Consider the following 25,564-nt stretch of genomic DNA (forward strand, 5'->3'; position numbering starts at 1 on the left):
AAATGTAGACTGTGCTGCTTCACTTGTTGAGGAAAAAAACTATAGCAGGCAGTGGTTGGCTTTGTGACCACCTTTTCTAGGGACAATATGCAAATATACGCTTTCAAATCACCCACTGTCTACAGAAAAGCAATGAATATGATTAAAATATACAAAGATAAAAAGACACAATACACACATATGGCCCATAGTGGGAAAACAAAGATGTTTTATAAATGTTTATAAAAAGATTAAAAGGGAACATAGTGCAGTTGACCCTTAAATAATGTGGGGATTAGGGGCACTGAATCCTGTGCAGTCAAAAATCTGCATATAAATTTGCCTCCCCCAAACTTAACTACTAATAACCTACCATCGAACAGAAGCCTTACTAATAACATAATTAACACATATTTTGTATACATATTATATATTGCATTCTTGTGATAAAGTATGCTAAAGAAAAATATATTATTAATAAAATCATAAGGAAAATACATTTACAGTACTGCACTGTAAAAAGTCTGCATATAAGTGGACCCATGCAGTTCAAGCCTGTTTAGGGGTCAATTGTACATCTAATTGTTAATAGTTGGCAGTATTCATGAGGTAGGACTAGATGTAAAATGTCTTTTCTACTTTTCTGCATTTTCCAAATTATCATGGGCGCTGAACTGTTCTAAAATTGATTTTCAAAGCCACAAAAAATCATGTTAGTAACAGGTTTCCCATTCTCTATTACTACTGTATTACCACTGACACTGTTGCTGTAATCAGCCTGACTTCGCTCTCAAGGGTATTAGTTCCTGTTGTAAAATCAAAGTCAGCCGAAGTATGAATAGGAATAGTTGAAGGGCTTCTGTAAACTTCAAGGACTACAGGGGACTGGAGATTTGGGCTGCAGATAACAGCAACTGGGTCTCTATGCAAATCCGGGTTCAGTGTAACCCATTAATTGTTGGTGAAAGGCTCTAGATGCACAGTGCAAGTGCTGTGCTGCCTGGAGATGTGGTAGATTTTGTGTGGGCACTTATATGTACAAAACTAGGCAGAAGACACCCGGGCAACAGAAAGAAGAGTGAAAGGAACAGGTTAGAAAACTGATTGTTAGGGTGCCTGCCTAGCTCAATGGGTAGCGTGTGTGACTCTTAATCTCAGGGTTGTGATTTCAAGCCCTAGGTTGGCCATGAAGCCTACTTAAAAAATAAAATAAAATGCTATTTAAAAAAAAGAAAAAAGGAAGCTGATTGTTCTTGGCATGGAGAGAAGGTGCTTTTGCCCTCAGACTTCCCTTTTGGCTCTACATTCTACCTCTGCCCACCAGTGGTGCTCAGTCCCTTCCTCTTAAGTTGTGTAGCAGCAGAGGAGAGATCAGCACTGGACACAGGGCAGGCTAGCCCAATGCTCACAGACAAAGCTGCTTTGCAAGAAGCCTGCCAGTGAGGTATCAGAATGTTCCCTGAGGTGGAATACTTTAATGCCAAAGGCTCACACTCTGACCAATCCAACTGCAGCCTAATGAAATGCAAGACCACAGAACTCTGCCTTTCCCCATGCCATCCTGGATCTGTCCCTACTATGCTCAGTTTCTTATATAGGACTATGCCCGTGAGAAGAACTGTTTTCCTCTGTGTGTTATAGTGTTTTCACATACATTATTTTATAGAAGCAAAGGACTAAACATATCACATTCAAAATTAGTGTTACTATCCCATAAATTCCAACAGAGCTTCCAGGGAACAGTGCACATCACCCCTGAACTGATGAAAGAAGCAGTAGTAAAAATTGTGCGCAGCTGGAAGAAAGGTGCAGTTAATTATGAACACTCTTGTACTTATTTGGATGACGAAAAGACTTCATCAGTCACAAGAAGAAAGAAAGGCAGGGAGACAGGACATGAAAGAAAGTACGAGTGGTCACTTCACAAAGAGAAACTGGCTTTAACATGCTTAGTAACATGTTAATGGTATTTTTAAACAGTTAAATGACAATATTGTGTACATTGCTAATAACATCGGTTGCTGTGGTCATTGTATTGAACTCCTGGCATTAACTTGAACCATGAGAAATTGCTGACATTCAACTGTTTCTGACTAATCTAACAAGAGTGATTCGTATAGTTCAATTAAATCAATACATTCTAGTTTCCACCCTTGTTGCCTACAACCCTTCTTCCTCATTAGAAAGCAATTAGATTGGAAGAAAAATTCCTTTGAATCATTTCCGAAAAACAACTTAAAGCTATACTGATTTAGATCATAAATTTAAATTACTCATTATAGAAAGGACTTTAATTTGTAATTATACTTATTTGTAGGAAATTTTGGATTATAAAATGAGAAGATTCAGGGGCCCCTGGATGGCTCAGTCATTAAGTGTCTGCCTTTGGCTCAGGTCATGATCCCAGGGTCATGGGATTGAGCCCTGCATCGGGCTCCCTACTCCACTGGGAGCCTGCTTCTTCCTCTCCCACTCCCCTCTGCTTGTGTTCCCTCTCTCACTGGCTGTCTCTCTCTGTCAAATAAATAAGTAAAATTTAAAAAAAAAATGAGAAGATTCATATAGCAATTGGACAATAAAATTTTCAGTAAAAAAGGAAGTAAAATTTTCTCAGCCAAGACTGAGGCACAATGGTCATAACCCTATTCTTTTGATAAATATATGTCAGAAGCCAAGAAAATAAAAATTACATCTCAAAGAGAATGTTCATAGGAAGGGAGAGGAAATAAAAGTCTACTTGTGGACTCATGTGGCCAGTAGAACATAATACCAATGGCTGGTTGGAGTTTCCAATACAAGACTTGGGGTGCTCCTGTGTCAGATAAAGATCCCCCCTGCTCAAGACCCTTGACTTTCATCTGTTGGAAATTTGTCATAATATTCTAATTTTATTAGACCAAAACTTGTTGCCAACATCCTCAAAAAAGTTGTCTTAGTCAATATACAAATCCATGATGACTCCAACGTGAATGACCTCCTTAGGGTTATTCAGTGCATAATTAGGGTGGCTCTGGTGGGTGGCCTACAAAGGTCAGTCTTGGTTTTCCTAGTTCAACATTCAGTCTGGACAATAAAGTTTTCTAGAAACTTCTCAACTAATCCGAGCATTTCATTACTGACACTTCCGAGAGATTCTGAGCAAATCATTAAGAGAAGACTAAGGCTATATATATAAACATGGGTTCAAATCACTACATTTGTTACTTTATTAGCAGTATGACCTTGATCGAGCCATTTTACCCTTCCAAATGTGTTTCTTCATCTGAAGAGTATGACTAATACTACCTTACAATGACGGAGTACTTGTAGAACACTAAGCACAGTGACTAGCATGAACTAAAAGCTCAACAAATGTTATTATTGGTTCCTGAAGAGTGGTATACACCATGATCTCAGTCGGAATGCTGAGTCATAGTTGGGTCAGAGATAACGGCTTCCACGAGTAACACAGCACCAGGCAAGGCACACAAGGAGCAGGAGTTCTAGTTCTTTTTTCTCTCGCTTCATAACCCTAGAAAAATGTTGTATCCACTTAACTTCTCTGTTCTTCAGCTACTGCAGTTAAAGAAAAGGAGGAAATTATGCTGACATATTTTACAGGGGAAGTTGGAAATCAAAAATATGGAAATAAATGCAAAGCACGAGTGCAAAAACATGGGAAAGAAGAGTCCAATGTTAGGAAACCTCTGTACCTATCAGAGGGGAAAGGAGGCAAAACCAGTTACAAAAATGCTGGCTTTGGATAGATACTTTGTTACCAGTTTGAAGCTGAGATGCGGTGTTTATGCAACTTGCACAACAATCATTTTATCTCATTTGTAATAAATCAATCTAGCATAAAAGTCTCAAAAACATATTTAATAAGTACAGGGAAAATGAGATAAAAAGATTCAAATACACTTCAACACTATTAGGTAGAATAACAAAACTAACAAACCAATATCTAAAATGTTAATATGAAAGTGCAAATCAAATTTAAAATTTTAAGCTCATTGACTTCTCAAAATAGTATATATAAAAAGCAGAAGTTTAACAGGCTTCTCAGTAGAGAGTAATCTAGAAGAACTACCTAAGTGAGCCCACAGTTAAGCAAAGATGACACACGTTTTTGTGCGTTGTATTTTTTTCACCATTTGCACTAACTATATGTTCTCTACAACCAGCCTTTCTCTACTCCAAACTAAGGAAAAGTAACAAACTATTTTCATTATTGTTTGACAAAATGAAAACAGTAACTCTATAACCTATGTACATCATAATAAGAAGCAATCCTATTTTAATGTTTATTTAAAAAGAGTTAAATAGACTCAAGTCATTAAACTACTCAATTCATTTGAAGCTTGTAAATAAGGCACCCACGTCCCTAATTTACTTAGCAGATTCATCTAGTTGGCTGCAACTTCAGAGATTACGTCTCTTGTTAATGTGCAAAATAATTAGGAGGCTAATTCTCATTTCCCAGAAAAAGAATTTATAAAAGTAAATCTGCCCCATACTAGAGGCTTAATTCAGTCATATTTGATCGGTTTCTTTTTTTGTTCTCATGCCTTTGTTTGCTGGTAGAAGAGAACAAATGGATTAGAACTGGTCCTCAAGTTCTATTTTTATACTCTGCCTTGAAAGTACAGCACAAAACATTTATTTTTTTTTAATAAATACTTTCCCTGACAAATAAACATTAGTTTGAACTACTTCGTTAAAACACAGGCACGCAGAAATGAGGAACTAGGAGGTTCTTTCAGGAAAAACACTGAAAAAATAAGATTTCATCTGGCCTTCCCATCATCACTTGAAGAATTGTTTGGTAGTTACATCATCAGGAAATAAAATACTATCCTCTGAGGACCCCTACTCTTTACAAAAAGGAAAGAGAAGGTTTAAAGTCTAAATCACCCCCGGGTTGTCTCCAAGAAAAACAAAAAAACAAAACAAACAAACAAAAAACAAACCCAAAACCAAAAAAAAAAAAAAAAAAAAAAGCCTCTGGCTCCCTCCCCCTCCTCCCCCCAGCAACCAGGAAAACAAATGTAACAAAAATGTATTTACAAAAGTTTAAATAAGAATAACAGGATGTGCATTTAAGAATCTGAAGCAATAACAGGAGCTTTAAAGCCCCAGGGAGAAAAGTTACTAACTGATCGACCATGACTCCCAATGACTTGGTTAGCCAGGCAGGGGGGCGCCGGCGTCCCGGGCCCGCCGCCCATTCCCCACCGCGGGGAACCGGGGACCGACTGTCCGTTCACACGGTCCGAGCGTCGGCGGAGCTGGGGCGCAATACCGCTGCTGCGCCGTCGCCGCCGCTGCGGATCTGGCTGTCACCGGCGCCTCCGCCGCCCGCGCCGCACACGCGGAGCGCCTTATAAGGCAGCGCAGTGACGTAACGCCCTTAGGCCGGGCGCGCTCGGCGCCCCGCTCGCATTGTTCGGGCGACTCCCGGAGCGCGCACAGCCCGCTCGCAGCGCCGCGAGACTGCGGCCCCCTCCGGCCCCCGCCCGGCCCCGGCGCAGGCAGCTCAGGTAAGCCCGGGAGAGCCGCTCAGCTCCAGCAAGGGGCACTGCTGTCAGAGAGCCAGGAGGACTGTAGGTGGCTTTTAAAGTTAACAGCATCACGAACTGCAGACAGGTTTCGAAAAGCGCGTCCAATGAACTCTAGGTTCAAACCTTCTCCAACTCACACAAAACCTAGAAAGTTTACTCCAAAGGAGAAAGCAGATTTGGGATTTGATTTTAAATGATGAGTGCTGCGGTAGTTACTATATATTACATACTTTTCTCCAAGTGAGCCACAACTGAATCCTGCCTGTGTTGAGAAATCTCTGGGAAAGGGCGGGGGGGGGGGGGGATATATTGTAATACCACAACTCGATCTCCTGATCTTATCTCTCTTCGGACTTGAATTCCCTTATGTCTTAGAAGAGCAGAGTGCGAAACACTGCCACATGGTAGTGGATTTATTAGTGCCGATTCTCACCCCTTCCCCTTTGTGAATCTTCAAGACTAGAAAATCCCTGTTAGACATACATCTTGTAATTGGGATGAATCTAACTTAAAAAGTTACACACTTTTTAGGCTTCAAAAAAATCTTACAAACTCTAATCTGTCTTAAAAGCCATTTGTCAATTTGTACATGTACATAACTCATAATTTTGAGTCCCAACTCTTTACTTCAACTCCAATCAATGGATAAATGACAAACTGCACTGAAAATTAAAGATAATGCTAGTTTCTCTAGAGTAATATTTTGGACAATAGTTTGTTATGTAGAAATGCTAATTTAAAAGGTAAAGCCTGTAGAAGAATTTTGTTAATCAGTGGCATTTTTAACTTTAAGTTACATCTAAACCCTGAACAAGCTATTGCTATAAATGAACCGTTACCATATGATAATTGAACACCTGGATGAACATCTGCATATTTTACTTTGCTTTTCAGAATAAAAATTAGAAGAGTTCAAAAAGAAAATATGCTATGTCATGTTTGAAACATTGGAATAGATGAAAAAATCATTTATCACTCAAACTTCATTTGTTCTGAACATATACTGTAAAATAAAACTTAAGAAATGTATGACAATTATTTCCCTTTTTCAATAGCCTCTGTATTTTATTTATAATTTGAAACAGCATTTTTTATATGCCCCAAATTCAGGATTTATCTGTTTCTAGTAATTCCTGTGGTTAAGTATTTTAAAGCATATAATATTGGTGCCTACTACTTTTGCTTCATAGAAGTTTTGTTTTGTTTTGTTTGCTAATTTTGTTTGGAGCAATGCAAGATTTTGGTTTCAGGATTCTAAAAGAAAAATTATATGTTATTTGGTCTGAAGATAGGCTATATAAACTGTAGGTTAGTACAGAAAAGTAGGATTTCCCTAAAACTATTATTTCAAATCTAGGGAAGCCTACCATAATGAGAAGAAAGAGGGGCCAACACCCAGGTCACTGTGAAGTATGAAATATGCAATAGAAAAGCTGTTTATTTGATATAGGCTATAATTGGAAACGGAAAAATTCTTGCTTTGGTAAAAAGGTATTCCACTCTTTTGGAACTGATAGAAGAGCAGGGAAACAGAAACCATCAATTATTGTTTCAGCTATACCCAGAGTGCCATCTGCACCATAAACTATAGCTCAACTGTTGAAAATCATAACCTCTATTAAAGCTCTAACAGCTGTGTTTCCCAGGGTCTGCATTTTTTTTAAATAGGCAAGCATCATTTTTTAAAAATCTTTAAATGACACACTTCAATATTCCACACTTTTTTCCATTTATTAACTATAAAGCATGGTTCAAAGAACAAATCACCCATTAAGACCCTTTTAAAACTGAAAGTTAAACAAGATTTATCGTGGATATGTTATCACACATTGGGCTCTCTGAATGAGCATTAGTCCTTGAGACAATCTATACGATAGAAAAAATGTTTTCGATAGAATGAATGTAAATTTTTACATTTCCAAATAAAGCACATATTAATTTTACACTTAATAAATTCATTTGTCCCTTTATGGCAATTAAACTTAAATGTGAAGCACTGGTATTTTTGTGATATTTTCCTAATGTTGTGATGGAGTCTATAGAAAAGCGCCAATATGAAAACACAAATCAAGCTTTGAACTTCTTAATTTTCAAGTCCAGTTGCAATTCCCATAAATTTACCTTCTCAAAAAGCTATGAATTTTATTTTAGGGTTCTTTGCTGCCCCTTGCCCCCCCCCCCAAAAAAAAAGTGACTTTGGTAATAAATGGATTTTGAGGTAAAAGAGTGAAAATGGAGAACCAAGAATAAAATTCCATTTTCTTCTTAGGTCATGTTCTGTCTATATCTAATGTTTCAGGGCAAAGTGAATGCTTTTACAAGGTGAATAGAGAAAAAAATATAGCCTCCTCTTTAAGGGGAAAAGGAAGGGAGGCAGGAGGACAACGACTTGTAAAAAAACAACAACCGGATATTGTGGCATAATAACCAGAAGATGTAAGGCAGTATTGGTCTCTACCTGCTTCATGTTCTGAAATCTGATGTTCACATAGCCGGTCATTATATTTGAAAAATCTGACACATCTTACCTTATTCTCTTGGGTATGTCATTAATTTTAAATGATTTTTAAAGTTTACTTAGTATGTCTTTGACTATGAATGTAGCTTCAATTTAATCTGGTCAGTTTCTGTAAATCATGTTTTAAATAAGGATTTAAAGATGAAGAGACACTGCATAAGCAGCCAGCATCACACACTTTAAAGAAATATTTCTATGGCTCTTTCTGCCATCACTACAGTATTTAGAGGCCCGCCAACTCAATCACTTATGTTTAATATGTGCTGGTCAGTTTCTACTTCGAATGTTAGGTGCACTAATTCCTAGCGGATCATTCCAACACTGTTGTAAGCCCTCCTACATCCCTCTTTTTCTTAAAAAGCAGAGTTGAGATGCTCTCTCCCTGGCTGTCTTCTGTACTAACATTACCTCTGATGGGGAAAGCTGAGCAAAACAAAAGTGGAAAGATTCTCCAAGGAAAGTCCCTTGGTTCTTTTTCAGATATGGGAGAAGCATTCCCTTTTCATGCTTCTTCTCTCACATGCTTTAGCAGATTAAGATAGGACAGGAGCAGTGTTAATTCTGAGCCCCAAAACAGAGAATAACACATTAGCAGTGTTCTTCCAGTCTGACCATCCTCACATTCCTATTCCCTATTCGCTCCAAAATCAGATTAACTCTTAAAGATACAACTACTATTTTTTAATGACAAACTTGAGGAATGGTGTATGTGTGTGTGTGTGGGGGGGGGCGGATAAGGAAGTATGTAAAGAATTAGGTATGTAAGTGTACCATTAGGGCAGGTAAAGGTGTAGCCTAACCCAACTTGTTTTTGTTTATAACTTCTGATTCTAGCCTAAAGGACAGTTTTAGCAGTAGAAGAGAACATAAACATCAACTCCACAGATGTGAGTTTGAGAAGAAACTTGTAAGTTTTTCTATACGGACAATGGGATGCTCTAGGCCCCCAAGAATGTACACATACTCTCTCTGGCAAGGAATGTCCACAGAGCTTTATAGCTGTAAGAACCCTTGGAGGCCATCTGATCCAAATGCCTCACCTTACAAAAGAAAGTGATGTTCACAGTGTGACTTGGCACAGAGACAGTTACTCAGAGGCAGAGCCAGGGCCCCCTGCATTCTTGGACTACAGCCTTTGCTTTCTCCTTAAATTAGTGCTAGGAAAAGATGAGGGCAGAAGCCCCAGAAGAAGCCCTGGCACTAGAGGTGTTAATTTGGATATAAAACCCATTAAAAAAAGAAAGCAGAAAGGTTCAAAGTTCTTGTTCATAAGTATAAGCAGTAAGAAGGCAAGGGGAAAGGAGGGAGTTAAAAACTGTAGAGTTCAACCAGGCTATTACAATGGAAGGGAGGTGATAAAGGGAAGACAAAGAAAACAACTGTACTTAAAGGTCCTCCGGTGGCAGAGCTCACTTTGCTTAGAAGCTGAGCGGCTCCCCTGAAAGAATTTATGCTCTGTGTCAAAGACATTTAGGTCTGAACCACAACTTGACAACTGACCTCTTCTCAGCATCTTCCAACTAAGCATTCTGCACTCTCCATACCTCCCCAGCTCGCAGGTTCCCTTTCAAAACCCAAAGTGACTCAATGCCTTTAAAACAACCTCCTCAAAAACTGCAGAGGAAGTAACTAATGAAGGCTGTAAGCTCCTGGTGATACTTACCTTGCTTTACTTTCCTTCACACAATGCATTGCTACATGACTTTAAATTACATATTAACTGCTTATTTGTCTATTATCTGTCTCTGGGACTCCTTGAGGGTCAATTTTGCAACCAACTTTATTCCTAGCACCTGGCAAAGTACCTCCCTATAGTTAGTAGGTGTGTCACTGGGACAAGAAAGGTGTTGGATAAATGTACGAACAAATAAATTACAACCTAGAAGCTCCTTACTTAGTAAGAAAAGAGTATTTCTTGACACTGGGCTACGAAGGGCCTCTTTGTCGAGATTCGGTTTAGTAGCCTAAAACAAATCTCTGCCACTATCTGAAGTAATCACATAGAACTGACTACAAACACAAAAACCAGGAAACAAATCAGGCTCAGATTAAGTCAAAGCAGTGAAATCTAGGCAGACTAAGTCAAATGCTTCTCTGTTTTCTGCCTATTTCCGCCTGCCTCACTTTAACTTCCTCCCCCAAATAATGACAATAAAGGTGGTGAAAGAGTACCGTGAATAGCTGTGGGGCATGGAATGGATGGCAAGCAAAATATGGATGAGGAGAGTGTAGTGGTTTTTGTCCTTAAGGGAGGGTAGGTTCCTGTTTTCCCTAATCTCTGTGCCTCAGCCGAAGGCCTACAAGATGCAGTCATTGGGCCCAAACAGCTTGTCCTTGCCATAACTAGAAACCAGATTACCTTTTCTGAAGCATACACTTTGATTCTGAAGTTTCTGTGGGTAGTTCAGTGAATCTGCCAGGTTTTACAGAAAAGGAGTGATTTTTCTCTAGTATCAGTTAGCTAATTCCAGTGTCAACTTTTGAAGACAGCCTAGGGCTTATAACTCTTCCCCAGCAGCAAACATTTACTGAGTATCTTTCAGGCACTGTGCTAAGCACAAGGCAGGACAACAGGCCCAGCAACTAAGTTCTCCACACACCACACCATGTCACTAACCCAGGTACACCTACTAACACTCATGGGCCCCATGTTGCTGACAGTGACTAAGATCACCAGCAGTTCTTGCACAATGGTTCTGTCCCTGTTCTTTTTTTAATGGACTGATAAAGCAACACAGGTAAGACAGGTCAGCTGTACATAAAAATTAGGTAAAGGTGAACAATGTGGGACTGCTGAAGAAAAAACAAAACCAACCAGAACAGAGTCAATCTTCAAGCTTGCTTGCATACTTACTCATGATATTAAATTGGCATGGACAAAGAGTGTTATCTCAATGGTAAGACTAAAGAGTAATAGTTCATAAATCCAAGTTCCACTCTTCTTGTCTCTATTATCTATCTTGTCTTCTTATCTCTTCCGTGGGTAAACCTCCTATAGCTTCGGCTTCCACAAACCTACAAAAAGGAAACACTCATCTACCATAAGCATCTCTCAATACTGGGGAAGGATAGAATAATAAGCAGTAACACTAAGGGTACTCTGATTAACTGGAACCAAAGGCTATATAAAAATATAAACTACTGGTCATATCATTATAGAAAAATTAGCTAAAGAAAATGGGAAGAATGTGAGGGGAAAAGTCCACTCTTAAGCACAGAGAAAAGATTAACAGAACTGTGGTATTTGAGTCTGTGAGAGCTCCAAACCATTGCACCACGAACAGCCTCAAAGATGAGGTCAGCCCTTCAAGATGGGCGGCTCAGACAGAAGCAAATCTGCCAGATTTACTGTATCTCATGGCCTGTCAGTCTTGGAACAAAAGTTTAAAGGTGAACTAAGTTTTTCTCCCTTTTTAAAATTCTTTTTTTAAAAAATTCTTTTTTAAGCGAACCAAAACAAAAAACAAATCTCTGAGCAGAAATCATAAAAGGAATGTGAAACATTCATCACATTTGGGCTGACAAGACTCAAGCGACTGCTGCTGTTACATGTGAAGAAAAGGAAGGTGCTGCTTGGCCTAGAAGCTTGAGAAGAGCAGAGAAAGTTCCTTCTTGCTAAAGACAAAGGGCCATATAGAGATGCTATCCAAGTCCCTTAGCCTTGGTTTGTTAGTCTGTTAGTTGGAAATGGCAGAGGAGGTAAATCACTCTGGAGTTTTGTGAGAAGTAATCCTTTGCAGCTAAAGGGAAGATCATTCTTTAAAAATAATATTGATTCATTTATTATCAAGATAGTTAAACATTCATGTTATTAAAAGAAATACATTATGTTTGAGGTTGCATATTATCCTTTAGGCTTTCATGGAACTAGATAAATAGGGCAAGACAGATCTTTCAGATAAAGGTGAGAACAATTCTGTCAAGTGATTTGGGGTTCTACTCATTTCCCCTAAAATTATGCCTCACAAAATTCTTCTTACAATCCCATAAAATTCATTGGGCTGGGTAGATGCAAAGAATCACAGGCAAAGTTAAGATTCTTTGGCTGGACTTCCCCCATCTGGACTTTATTTAAATTTGTCTTCAAGTGAATTCCTCATTTCACTAAATGGTTGTCCCTCCTCAAAAGTGACAGGAACAAGAGGAACAAAACTTTACTTCTTCTGCTCTAATAATAAGCAAATTCTGAGAACTTTAGGTATCATTCAGCCCAAGAGAGAGTTATGCTCCCCTAAGAAATGGTTCTTCTCACCTCTCAATCATTTGGTCATCAAGTACATACTGAATTCAAACCCACAAGGGGGATACAGAGGTACCAAATCCTTCATGGAGCTTAGACTTAGTTCAAGAGAAAAACCAATATCCAAAAACAAATTAGGAAGTGGTATAAAACAATATAAAGTATTTGTGTCACAAAACTGTAAGGGCTTTGGGGACTTAGAAAGGGGGCGTCAGCCAGACAAGTTAGGGAACATTCACAGAAAAAGAGGGAACTGAAATATAAATGGAAGCTACTGAATGGAGCATTCCAAAAAGGATGGCAGATTTATTTCTTGGAAGTCTACTATGGAAAGAGAATCTGAGGTTTTTTGTGTTTTTAAAAAAAAAAAAAAAAAAAAGGCTTGATCCAGGATCCCAACATCCAAACTATGATTTTTAAATCCAGTATATGGCCTTCAGAACAACCTGGACTTATGTAGAGAGTAAGTCATCTCCTTAAAGTGAAGATTAAATGTGACAATAAAGCAGTTGGCACAATGCAGGACCCATAGTAGACACTCAGTAAATGGTACCTATAATTCTTCTACTTATGCCAGTCTGCCCACAAGGATGGTGCTCTATCATCATCTGGACTATAAATAGGGTTCCACAGGCTGAGGCACAAGAGGTTGCCTCAGCACCAAAGAGGGGATGCTTTGTAGGATGCAGTCTGGAAGAGCTCATGTTCTCTTATACCCAGCCGTAAAGTGAAGTAAAGGATTAAGTCTTTTGGAGAAAATCCATGTGTCTCAGCTACTCTGAAAAGTAAGGTTATCTTTTATTCTGATTTCCCTGCTAGAAGGGAATCCCTGTTATGAGACACCCCCATGAGCTTTCCAAAGGGTGTTTAGTCACCTGAAATAAGAAACAAGATGCTGAGTACAGGCCTAAAGAGCAAAAGGCTTATTAAAAGCTAGCCTGGAATCTCCCTGTTTTACTTTGGAAGTCCTACCACGCTTGGGAGGCACACAAATAAAAAAAAGTGGGTAAGACAAATCTTATAATATGAGCTGAACAGCCACAGACAATAAAGAATCCTAAGAGTATAAGTACTTCTTCTTAGGTGTTAATTTTTTAGTTTTAGTGTACTTTCAAATTTAGCATAACATTTTAAGTGTCAGACACTGCAAAGATTTATTTCTTTATTTTTACAGCATACTTATATAACCTTGAATGATAGTACTTGACATATAAAGAACCAAAAATAAATCTGAATCCCATGAAATTCTAATTAAGGTCCCATGTAGTTATGAACCATTGGGACCTTGATAAGTCATAAATCTCTTCTGATGAAACAAAATATACATTTTTAACATATGAATTTGTACACAATGCTATACAAAAAAGAAGGGAGGAGAGGAGCTTAAAGGTTTGTGGGATTTTTATTCTGTGGAACTGAGATTTGAGCATCATCAAAGACTTTGTAAACCTTAGAGATCAAATTGTATAGCTTTCCCTATGTTGCAGCTGAGGTGATAGGCAGATAAGGCAAAGTCATAGAGCTAACTCAGTAGCACATTCTGGTCCAGCATTCCCTGTCCATTACATACACAGCTCTTCTGAGAGTGGCTTTTCTGTTGTTTGGAAATTGGGGTTGGCTTTTTTCTTTGTTTTTGGCTGTGAATGAGTGAACTTTAAAAGTGAAGAATAGTGAAATCAGTATTTTCAAAAACACTTTTTCAACTACTGCAAATCTGAAATAATTTGACCTTTCTTAAAATTCAAATCACTAAGTCAGATATGGTCAGGGCAGAAATGGATGGGTATTCATATAGCCCATATACAAGGTATACAACAACAGCCTTTTCTTTAATTCTGCCACAAACAGATTTCTCACAGGGATAAACAGAACTAAATGGATGAAACTTGCTGAGGAACAAAATCAGTAGCAGACCCAAAGCCAAGGGAAGCAGAGTGTAAAGTCACTGCTTTCACCTCTAGCAGCTCTGCTGTTAACCACTATAACACCTTGATTGAATTGCCCCTTACTACATAAGGTTAATATTCTCTAGGACACATTCATCTGAAAAGAACCCAACATAGAGAAGAGAAAATAGGGTCAAACTCTGTGTTCATGCATTCTGTCTTCTCAATACTCGGGAATGGCAGAAAAGGAAAATCTAACCCAAACGCTTGTAACTGTCAGTCAGGGAAAATTAAACAAGGCTTAGATGACCAAAATAATTTTAATTTTTACAGTGCACACAAGGGGATGCAAAACACAGACCACAAGAAAAATGGTCATTTACATTCCAAGGGATTCTAGATTAAAATGTTCCCACCTATCTGTAATTAAACTTGCTAGAGCGTATGGCCCATGCTCTAGCTCTCTAAAACATCATGGAGAAGACAGAAATCAGTCATCCTCATGAGCTAGGGAAAGTGGGTAAGGGTAGATGGAGGATGTTCGCTGTGGTTCATGATCTGACTGTTTGCTCAGCAGGAAGGCAAGCCAAGCATCAACCTTCATCCTCCAATTGCCCTGACCTGTGACTACTATTCAGTGCTATTAAATGTTTGTAGCTCCTTGGTCCCTTATTTACTGATTTACTATAACTAAAATGGAAGGGGTGGGGGTAGAATTTTCTAGGGATCAAAATGTTTTCACTTTTTACTCTTGTGGCTCCTATTTAGCCTATTTCTCATGGCAAACCGTGTGACTGAGTAGTCACAATAAAATATAAGCCTCTATTGTTGTGGCTTCTAAATTTTTGAAGTTTTAATTTCCCACTAACAAGTTAGGAAACGTTTGGTTTCCCAAGCATACCACGTTAGCCACTGCCTCTGTAAAGGCAGCCAGACTACAAGGAGGTGAAAACCAGTGAACTCATCCATTCTGGCACATGACTGCTCTCTGCTTTGGCCTTTTATGTTAAATCTGACAAACTGAACACCAGTGAATTAATGTATGAAAGCCAAATAAAAGAGGAAAGCCTTTTCTTTTTTTTTTTTTCTTAAAGACTTACAGGAACTAGGGGCTTAAAAAAAAATTTTTTTTTTTTTTTTTTTTTTGGCTCAGAATAAGATTTGGAAAAGGATATGCTCTTTGTAACTTTTTAAAGGAGAGAAAATACAAGAAAGAAAAGCAACCCACCAAAGAATAAATGTTTAGGGAAAGGAATATACTAATCCTCCAAAATACCTATTTGCAATATCTGAGTGAAAATAACCTGTGATCTGGGAAGAGAAAAAAAGGGACTAATGGAGATTAAAAACAAAGAAAATTCTGCAGCTGCATCAGAATGCTCTTCTAAACAATCCATGTCTGTTTACTTCAATCCACTAAGACACAAAAGAAACATTCAAATACAAATGAATTTTGAATAATAAGAGAAATACATATAAATATTCTTAATAAGATAAAGCACATGCACTCACACTTTTAAGGGTATATAGTATTATGCCCTTGAAGTCTGCCTGAGAAAAGGCTGTCTGTTAAAAATATTTTCCGAGAACTTTAAGTTCCTTGAAATGTTCAACGGAAATGGTATTTATGACAAACCCACCTCCTCTGGGGAACATGAGATGTTTTTACTGGCAAAGTCACATTTTTTAAACCATCCAAAAATATTTATGAATTTATGCCAAATGACTAAACTTGCTTTATTATTACAGTGATTAAGAGAATATTTGTTAATGTCTCATCATCAAGGCTCAAAGTAATCATGAACCTACACAGAAATACTGTAACAAAACAGAGGATTTTAAGTGGCAGTGATTTTTTGTGCCTTTGACAGACAGAATATTACAACACAATTACTGAGTGGAGAGGCTGGTACATAAGATATATGAGATCGGAGCTCTGGATGTATGTCATGGTGGTGAGAAACAGGATTTGGAGTAAAAACTATATTGGCATTCTGGTTCTGCCAATTAACCAGCAGAACCTTTGGCAAATTATCTAACTTTTGAGCCTTAATTGCTTTTGTTGTGAAATGAGGACAATAATACTTGCCTCCTATGACTGTTGCCAGGACTAGCATGGTACATGGCATATAATAATTGCTCAATAAATGGTACTTATTCATTGACTGTGGAGGGAAAGAAGTCCTTACTATGTGTCCACTGCTTACAGTTACAACCTTAATCCTTAACATAGTACTCAGTTCAAAAGTAGAATAGGTATTTGTTCAAATATTTATTGAATACCAATTAAGTACCAAGTACTGCTCCTGAACTAAAAATATAGCATTGAATAAAACTGACAAAAACTGGCCAGTTATTGAATAAAACACACACATATACACACCTACCCACTTACATTAAGTTTATATTCCAGTAGGAGAGACAGCCAATGATCAAATAAGTAAAATACAGTATACCAGACGGTACTAGATGAGATGAGGGAGATGAGTGGCTCCCTGGGGAGGTAACCAGTACAAAAAACACAGGCCCTGTTGTGTTCAGGGAACAAGGAAGGTGGTGTGCCTGGAGCAGAGTGAGCAAAGATAGGAGGAGTCAAGGAGCCAAGGTGGGTTGGGGTGGAGAGTACAGGAATGAACAAATGAACACTAAAACCATGGGATGCATGTTTCAAAGCAGTACTCGGCTTTCTAGCATGTAGCCTGGCTTAAGTGAAAAGAACACGTGCTTTGCAGTCAGTGCTCTTTGGTAATTATTTAACTTGACTATATTCTAGTTTTTTGGTTTGTACCCTCATCTATAAAATGGAAATAATACTTCATAACATTGTTATAAGGATTAAGTAAGATCAAGTGGCAAAGAGTGGACCTTCAATATGCTTGTCTGTTTCTAATAAGCTAAATCCTGCACTGGATAGTAGTTGGGAATTGGAGTCTTCCAGTTCCAGGGTTACCATTAACAATGGCCTTGCATGTTATGCAGTCTGCCTGGGCCTCAGTTTCTCAACTAAGAAAATACAGATGCTACACACAGATGTTTTAAAGACAGATATACAATAGTCAAAGTGCTGTTATAAGAATTATAATAAAATGATATTACTATTAAAATTTATCTTTAAATTATTTTTTATTTTAAATTTTTATTTTAAAAGTTTTAAAACAGCAAAAGTATACGACTCCCTCTATATTATTCGATTAAAAAAAAAGCCTACAGATTTTAATTTCTTTAGCATGAGTTGTAAAGATTTTATTTAGCAGTCATGCTGGTTTTTATTCCTTTTTCCTACCCCTGCTTAAGAATCCTGATGTAATGGAAAGATCTCCAAGAAAATGTTTAACTGCAAAAATCAAGGTGACAGACGAACAGTTACAGAATGCTATTTCTTGTATAAAGAAGAATAAGAACCTTTATTTGTATTTGCTTCTTTACTCATATAAAGACATTCTAGATGTGCCTATAAGAGAAAATATGTACAGTGGTTATAGGTTGGGAAAAGGGTATGGGTAGATGAAGGATGAGGTGGGAGAAAGACACAGTTTACCTTTTAATAAACATATTTTTAAATATGTATTATATACTTAAGAATGCTAATCTACAATCCAAAACTGAAGTTCAGATTTGCTTAGAGTGAAAACTGAGAAAATAATTACAAAGTTAATTATATAACAATATGAAAACCTCAAACAACTTGTTTCTCAGACAGATTTGGGTGTTCTTCAACCTGTTACTTTATATTTTTTTCTGAATTGCTCAACAAAAAACATTATAAAACATCCTCAGCAGTCTTCTCCACATTTTTCACTAGGGAAAACATACCTGGCAGGAAGCAGCATATACAGAAAAAAACTGTTCCCTCCAGGTCTGCACCAAATCAGTCAGCCCACACTGCCTCTGAGTACCCAAAGTAGACAAGTCTAAGAGTATCTGATCCCAGCAAAGAAAGTGGATGTTCAAACTCAAGGAACGAAAAACAAGGGTAAGATGAGCAGAACATTAGAGAAGCTTTGGGAAGGTGAACTACTAGCATCCATTGTGATATGCTGGCATTTCACTGAATAATGCACATTCGCAACATTATTCTTTTCCATGAAGGGAGAAGAGGAGCAGATCTGTAAACCAAAGAGAAATGGAAAATATTGGCTAATCCCAAATACATTTGAGCAGAAGATAATGAAAAGGAGTATGAATACCAGAGAAGCTAACAAAGAGATCTAATAGAAGTTTTCCAAAAATTACCTATGCCCTAAAATGGTCGTTCTCCACTAAAGATGATTTTTGTCCCCGGGTTTTTTGCAACGTTGGGAGATCTCTATTGGTTGTGACAACTGAGTTGGCGGTTACTGGCTTATTCCAGCATTCAGTAGGTAGAGGCCAGGGATGTTGCTAAACATCCTACAATGCACAGGACAGCCCCCATAACAAAGAATTATTCAGCCCAAAATGTCGATGGTGTCAAGGCTGAGAAATCCTGGCCTAAAATGGCAGTCAATGTGGCTAACTATGTGTGTAGCTGAAAAGATCCATTAAAGGCCTGAAAGTAGATCATGGTAAACAGATTAGGTAATCATATATTTCATTCTAGTATGCATTCTGACTCTTTCTCCTAGGTGACTCCTACTTTAGGCCAGTCCATTGTGGCTGAGGTGCTCTTCTATTTTGCCTCACCATCACAGATTCCTACTTCTAATAGTAACCGATACATATTGTGACAGGTAGTATGCTAGGAGCTTTTATATGGATTGTTTTACTTAATCCTCAGAACAACACTATTATGAGGGAGTCTCCAGTATTATCCCCATTCTACAGATGAAGAAAGTGAGACTCGTAGAAGTTAAATTGCTTGCTCAGTCATACTAGATAGAAGCAGGAAAGCCAAGATTCAACTCTGGCTTGAAAATTGAACCCCAGAATCTGAATTTCTCCCCCAGCACTACCCTACCTCCCTTCTATTGCCTCTTTTCCATTGGTGCTGCATTGTTGGCAAGTACACTTGCTCCCTGTCAGGTATTCTGCCTGTCCCTTGCCACTCACCTACCTGCAGTGTTTACTGCCATCTACTGCTGGGGCAGTAAGGAGGACATCAGCGCTATTCTAAAGAAGGCTACCTTAGCGCAAAAGGATAAGATACAGAAGAACACAAATCAGAAAGAGTACAAAATCAACCACAGAAAGAGGGAGGAAGGATTGGAAAGAATGATAAACAATTAAAGTGTTAGGAACCTGAGAACAAGCCCAATATTATCACCACCATCGCCAGCTTAAACTTAAAGGCAGCTCTGTATGCTGTGTCCCAGACAAAGCAGTCTCAGGAATAAAGGCATCACATGCTGGATAGTTTTTTGAATGCTTCTCTCTAGAGAGAGAGACAAGGCAGCAAGGGGAAGGCATCATGGCTATGGTTGGCCCAGGTGGGCCTAAAAAGATCAGGGAGATGCCCACCTAAAACTCAGTCAGCCAAGGACCTGAAGTCTCAATCTGATGAAAGACAGGCTAAGTTTGTGTGTGTGTATTTGTTTTGTTTTGTTTTTGGCACAGAAGCAATCAAAATAAAAAGTCTGAAAAAGAGAAAGTGTTAAAATACTGATCTGAGGGATCTTTTTCAATAATTAAGAACCTCATTCAGAGTATGTGAGGGGGTAAGAACACAAAAAGAATAGGCTCTTTAGTGTAGCAGTGTATTCACAGTAATTGGTTTTTTAAAAGCTCCTTTCTAGCTATAATATATGCAAAGCAAAGGGAAAAATCCATTTGAGTAGATATTTTTTAATATGAATAATTAAAATGGGGGATGGAGAGGCAGAAGACTAGTGGTATTAAGTGAACATCCATTATCCAATGGTTCTTTCTAGAAAGCTCCTTAACTTCCAATATAGCACTGAAGAGACAACACATAACTCAGGTTCTAAGTAATTATCCTAGTACAGATTTACATGTGCTGTCCTTACCATCACCTCCATGTTCCTATTTCCTCTCCCAGGCCTAAACTGAGCACCTTTCCAAGTCTCCACCTGGCCCTTTGACTGGGTGTGGAGTCTTTTCTAGCCCAGATTCTATGGTCTCAAAATGAAAATATTCTCCTTGTGCCCTTACTCCCCAAGCTCTGTGCCTGTGAGCTCTCAAAGTGGCCTTTTTCTGGTTCTGAAACCACACCTTTCAGCAATTTTTCTTTCTAGGAGACACTCAGTCTCACTCAATTTTTTTGGTTTTTTCCTGTTTTTAAGAAAGAGTGAGATTTGCTCCAACCCCTGTACCTCTGTCCAATTTGAGGGTTTCACTGGCTTCTGTAAGGATCCTGATTTTCTGCTAAAAGCTCACAAGCTCCTTATAATAGGTCATTTGACTATTTGCATCTTATTATTTCACTTCCTCTAATCCCTGGGGATCCAAAAAAAAGTTGTTCAGATAATGCAAAGTCCTGAATCACGGTGCACCATTTTTACAATATATTCCTCTGACACCAGCTAAAACCTCCTCTGTCACTTCATGCCCCAATTCTTGTTTCACAATGAAGGAAAGTAGTATCCAGCTTGCTGGATCTGGACCCATTTATGGTGTCTCTAAATGATCTCAATGATGATGACAGGATCTTCAATAACAAGGACATAAAGCAGACACAGATGTACACTCATATTCAGCTAGCAGATGCCAAAAAAAGTGTTACTGTTCTTCTAGATCTTGCTGACCAAGTCAAATGAATTGAGCATTACATTATAACTATGGTATGCTGTAGCTGTAATTTTTAAAAAACCTTTGACTTGTGAGAGAAATAAAAGGAAGCAGCACAAAAGACTGGTCATAGATAGTTTTATGAGTGCTCCTAAAAATCAGACTAAACAGTGAAAAGTCCCATTGAAAAAGGGAGTAGACCAAAGAAACGTAAATTATAGGCCTGATTATCAAGAACCTATCTCAACCTAAGGAAGCTTTCCAAAACTCGCATATAATTACTCTGCAAACTGCTTAGAGCTCTGGGGTTATTTAACTATGAATGTAGCTGCTATCAATGCAATGCAACAATTAAAATTATATATTAGATAAGAATTGCTAAAAGATATGGTGGAATATAATCATAACCACACTATCAAAGTCCAGCCGTTAGAGCAGATACGAAAATGAATAAAACAGTGTGATGTATGTAGTTTCTGCTTTAGTGATTAACATGTTAAGTCGGGAAGAAAACATAATGTATTAAACTAGTTCTGGGAGAATAAAAGCAAATATAGAAACTGAAGCCCATCAAAGTGAAGTTACACACTTAGGACTAGAATGAAAGGTCCAATGTTTCATATATCTTAAGAAAAGACCAAACAGAATTTGCTATCATCACACTATGTGTTTGTTGATGGGAAATTATTATAAGTTATGACCAGAGCTATGCAAGTATACAGGTTTCCAGGTTTTGACAGAAAAACGGAAACTGACAAATAACAAGCACAGTACCTTGCACATGGTAGGTGATCACTGTAACTGCTTCATAAAGATCTGAAATGAATTAAATGTCAGCTGGTCTGCACAGCACTGTGGATGATGCATTTTAAAAACCAGGCAATTCAGTGGTTTCCATGACCTTATTTCAAATTATGGTTTCAAACAAAACACAAATGTCTTATGGAGACAGTTTTGTCATTTAGGATTTTTCTAAGAACTGGGAAAGAGATATTAAAGGCAGAGATCTTTTACCAATCCAAGGTAGGGAACAAACAACTAATTTTATTAATGATGGAAACACTGGAGCAGTGATTAGGTCAGTGAATCTGGATGAAATAAAGAGCTCACTCACTGCAGAAGCTGACAGCCCAAACTAGATGCTTTTCCAGAGAAAGACATATTTGTCATTTATGCTTCAACTGTCTGTCCTCGAGAGAAATGGTCCTCAAAGTGTGGTCCCTTTCAAGAGCTCTGCAAGTTCAAAGTTATTTTTATAGTAACAGTACCTTTTTCACTCTCATTCTCTTACAAGAGTACAAGGAGTTCTCTAGAGGCTACATGACGTGTTGTGAGGTCACTGTTCTGACAGCTTATAGAATATGTGAAAAAGAATTGAGACCAGCTGTCCTCAGTTAAGCCAGAGACTGGAATTTGCAGAAACAGGAAACAATGCAACTCTTCCCACTAGTTTTTTGGTTTGAAAAAGTTATTTTTCATAAAACATGTTGGTATACAATGGCTTATTATTTTTAATGAATAAATACACAAACATTAACAAAATCTTAGTCTGGGTTTCTAATACAATTAATATTGATAGATATAAATCATATAATCAAAAGCTCTTTAGAGTCATCAATAATTTTTAAAAGTATAAATGAGTCATGAGACCAAAAAGTTTGAGAACTATTGCCCTGGAATCTTTACTGAATTGCACTGGAACTACCTGCTCATTCTTTCCCAACAGCCTACAAATGTTTTGAGAACAGGAAAGAACCCTCCCCTGTTCATCTCAATATAGCCCCAGTATGAACTATAGTCCTTTGTTGTTTGCAAATTAAACGAAAAAGTCTTATCATATACATAACATCAAAAATTTAAATTCAAGATCCAAATAATAAATACAGTGACTCGAGTACGTGTCTCCTAAAAATGACAGATGAGAAGGTAAGCAGACTCTGAAGTTGTTCCCTACTTTACATATTGATTTCTACAGCTAAGAGAAACAACACAATGCCATTAATGGCTTGTGGAATTGGTTTTATTGCTTGATAATGACCCTACATTTATTTATATGGGCCAGGTGTCAGAAAAACTGGAGAAGAATCTGGAAAAGTAGAAATATAATTGATGTATTAGGGTGGCCAGATTATAGATGAATATTTCCTTTCTAATTTCATTTGCTGTTGCTGATTAACATTGCTTGTGTAATAAACATATTTTGTCTGGTAGAGCTCTGGACTGTAAGGAAAAAATAAAAGAACTCCTCCTTTGTTTGCAGAGATGAAATAACCAAAGGAGAGTGAGGGGCTAGGGTGGACATTTACCACCAATTTCTCTTCTCAAACAAGCAAGCACATATAGTTCTAATGTAGGAATCTGAAGGAGGCTCAATTCTTTCTAAAGTCCAATAATGTACTTGGAAAACACCAATGGGAAAACCATTTACACCTCATTTTCTTAAAAAGTTAAAACCATGCACATAATAAACACTAGAGCATCTTCTTTTAAAGAAAGAATAAAAATTATTCAGGACAATGCTACAGTATTTTCCACAGGAAAGTATATTTGTTCATTCCTTCCTTCATTCAAAAACCACTCATTTTGGTAAACAAATAAAACATTTGATACCCTCCACATGTAAAGGCTTTGTGGTAGACATATTTGTAGAAGAAACAAATGAATCAGATATGTGCCCGATTATTAAGAAGCTTATATTTTAGTAGGGTTCACTGTAATGCACATAAATAAGACAAAATCAAAAAGTGGTGAAAATTACGAATTATTATGGGTATGACTGGCATTAGAACATTTAGACAAACCATCTGTTTCATATGTGTTATATGATCAATATTCCTAACACTCAATGCCTCACACAGGGGAGATAAAATATAGTCACACATGTATGCTGACATATGTGTATGTAAATAAAAACTAAAAAGACCCTCTGAATGTATAATTTGTAATAAAGAACCAGCCTTATGGTTAGTACCAAAGAACATTCAAGATGACAGATGTGATATTTTTGAAAAAACAAGGAACTGGTACTGCACATAATAATAGTGATAAACCACAGTAAGTTATAACAGTTCTAAGCCATAATAGAAAAGCTGTAATAAGACATTGCTTTAAGCTAGTTTGGATTTAACTACCTCAATTTGTGTCCATAAAACCAGCTTCCACAACCTGTTTTTATTGGACAGGATTCAGTGAATATTCCTATAATCCTGTGCTATCAGTATGTGAACATGAATGTAAGTGCCCTAAGACAATAGTCTTCAGACTGGGGTACACCTACCCCGAAGGTACACAAAGACTTTCCAGCAGTATAAGCATGGAAAACTTTAAAGGAATCAACGTCTACATCCACAATTCACACAAATATACTTTCCAAAACTGATCTGCCAGAAAAAGTGCTTGTGCTCTCAGTTCTGCAACAATCCTTTCAAAACAGTCTTCCAACTTAAAATTTTACCAAATGCATCTTCCTGGGATGGAAACTTCTCTGGAGCACAGCACAGACAAAGGGACAACTATAGAAAGACTTACTCCTGAGAGAGTCCCACGAGAGCAGAGCAGCAACAGCTTCAGAACCACTGGAGGAAGCAGTGCTTGTTTCTTCATCTGGGAACAACTCAGGGCAAGCTGTTGTGCCTCATCTCTTTTAGGAGTGAAATGATTGCCAAAGAGATACGTATTTACACATTTACTTAAGTTGAAAAATGAAGTCAGACTATCCCCGAATGTCTGATTTAGGTGACTGGTTTTCCAATGGTGACTTTTAGATTATATAGCAAATATTAATATATATCTTCTGCAGTTATTTAAACCTCGATTAGAAATTTGTAGATGGCAGCTTTAAAATGTGTGAAGAGGCACTTAGTTTTTAACAATCTTTTTAGAACAAACTATCAGAAAGACGAATTAAGAAAAACAGTCCCATTTTACAATAACAGCAAAACAAATAAAATACTTAGAAATAAGTTTAACCAAGGAGGTAAAAGATCTGCACAGTGAAAACTGTGAAACACTGATTAAATAAACTGAAGAAGACATCGAAATAAATAAATGGGAATAAACAGAAAGATATTCCATGTTCACAGATTGGAAGAATGAATAATACTTTCCAAAGCAATCTACAGATTCAGTGTAATCTCTATCAAAATCCCTATGGCATTTTTCACAGAAATACAAAAAACAATCCTAAAATACATATGTAAGCACAAAAGACCCTGAATAGCCAAAGCTATCTTGAGAAAGAAAAACAAAGCTGGGGGCATCATCATCCTTGATTTCAAACTATATCACAAAGCTACAGCAATCAAAACAGTATAGTGTTTGCATAAAAAGCAGACACAGAGATCTACGGAACAGAAAAGAGAGCCCCCCCCCCAAAAATCCCAATATGGCCAATTAATTTTCAACAAAGGAGCCAAGAATATACAGTAGGGAAAGGATCTCTTCAATAAATGGTTCTGAAGAAACTCTATATTCACATATAAAAGATTAAACTGGACCACTATCTTACATTACACACAAAAATCAACTGGAAATGGATTAAAGATTTGGGCGTAAGACCTGAAACTATAAAACTCCTAGAAGAAAACATAGTGGGTAATCTCCTCCCCTGTCTTAGCAATGCTTTTTGAATTTTATGCCAAAAGCAAAGGAGATAAAAGACCTGTACTCCAAAACTATAAAAGATTAACGGGAGAAATAGAAGATGACACAAAAAAAGGAAAGAGATATTCGTGCTTAT

The 25,564-nt window shown here is 37.6% G+C and overlaps 2 protein-coding genes across 23 annotated transcripts in view; one reads left to right on the plus strand and one right to left on the minus strand.

Moving 5' to 3' along the window:
* CMSS1 (cms1 ribosomal small subunit homolog) overlaps nt 1-25,564 on the minus strand; it is a 382,651-nt gene that overhangs the window by 320,813 nt on the left and 36,274 nt on the right. The gene's annotated exons all lie outside the window — the stretch shown is intronic.
* Nucleotides 1-25,564, plus strand: part of FILIP1L (filamin A interacting protein 1 like) — a 291,835-nt gene that overhangs the window by 235,956 nt on the left and 30,315 nt on the right. The window contains exon 1 of one of the 20 annotated variants that reach the window (XM_026491998.4): nt 5,376-5,498. The exons of 18 other annotated variants lie outside the window; for them this stretch is intronic. The gene's annotated coding sequence lies outside the window, so the exon portion shown is untranslated. Of the gene's footprint in view, nt 1-5,375; nt 8,945-25,564 lie in introns of those variants that run through there. One more of the 20 variants, XM_044381509.3, reaches the window with a different exon arrangement.

This window comes from Ursus arctos, unplaced genomic scaffold (assembly GCF_023065955.2).
Source record: "Ursus arctos isolate Adak ecotype North America unplaced genomic scaffold, UrsArc2.0 scaffold_4, whole genome shotgun sequence".
NCBI classification, from domain to species: Eukaryota; Metazoa; Chordata; class Mammalia; order Carnivora; family Ursidae; genus Ursus; species Ursus arctos.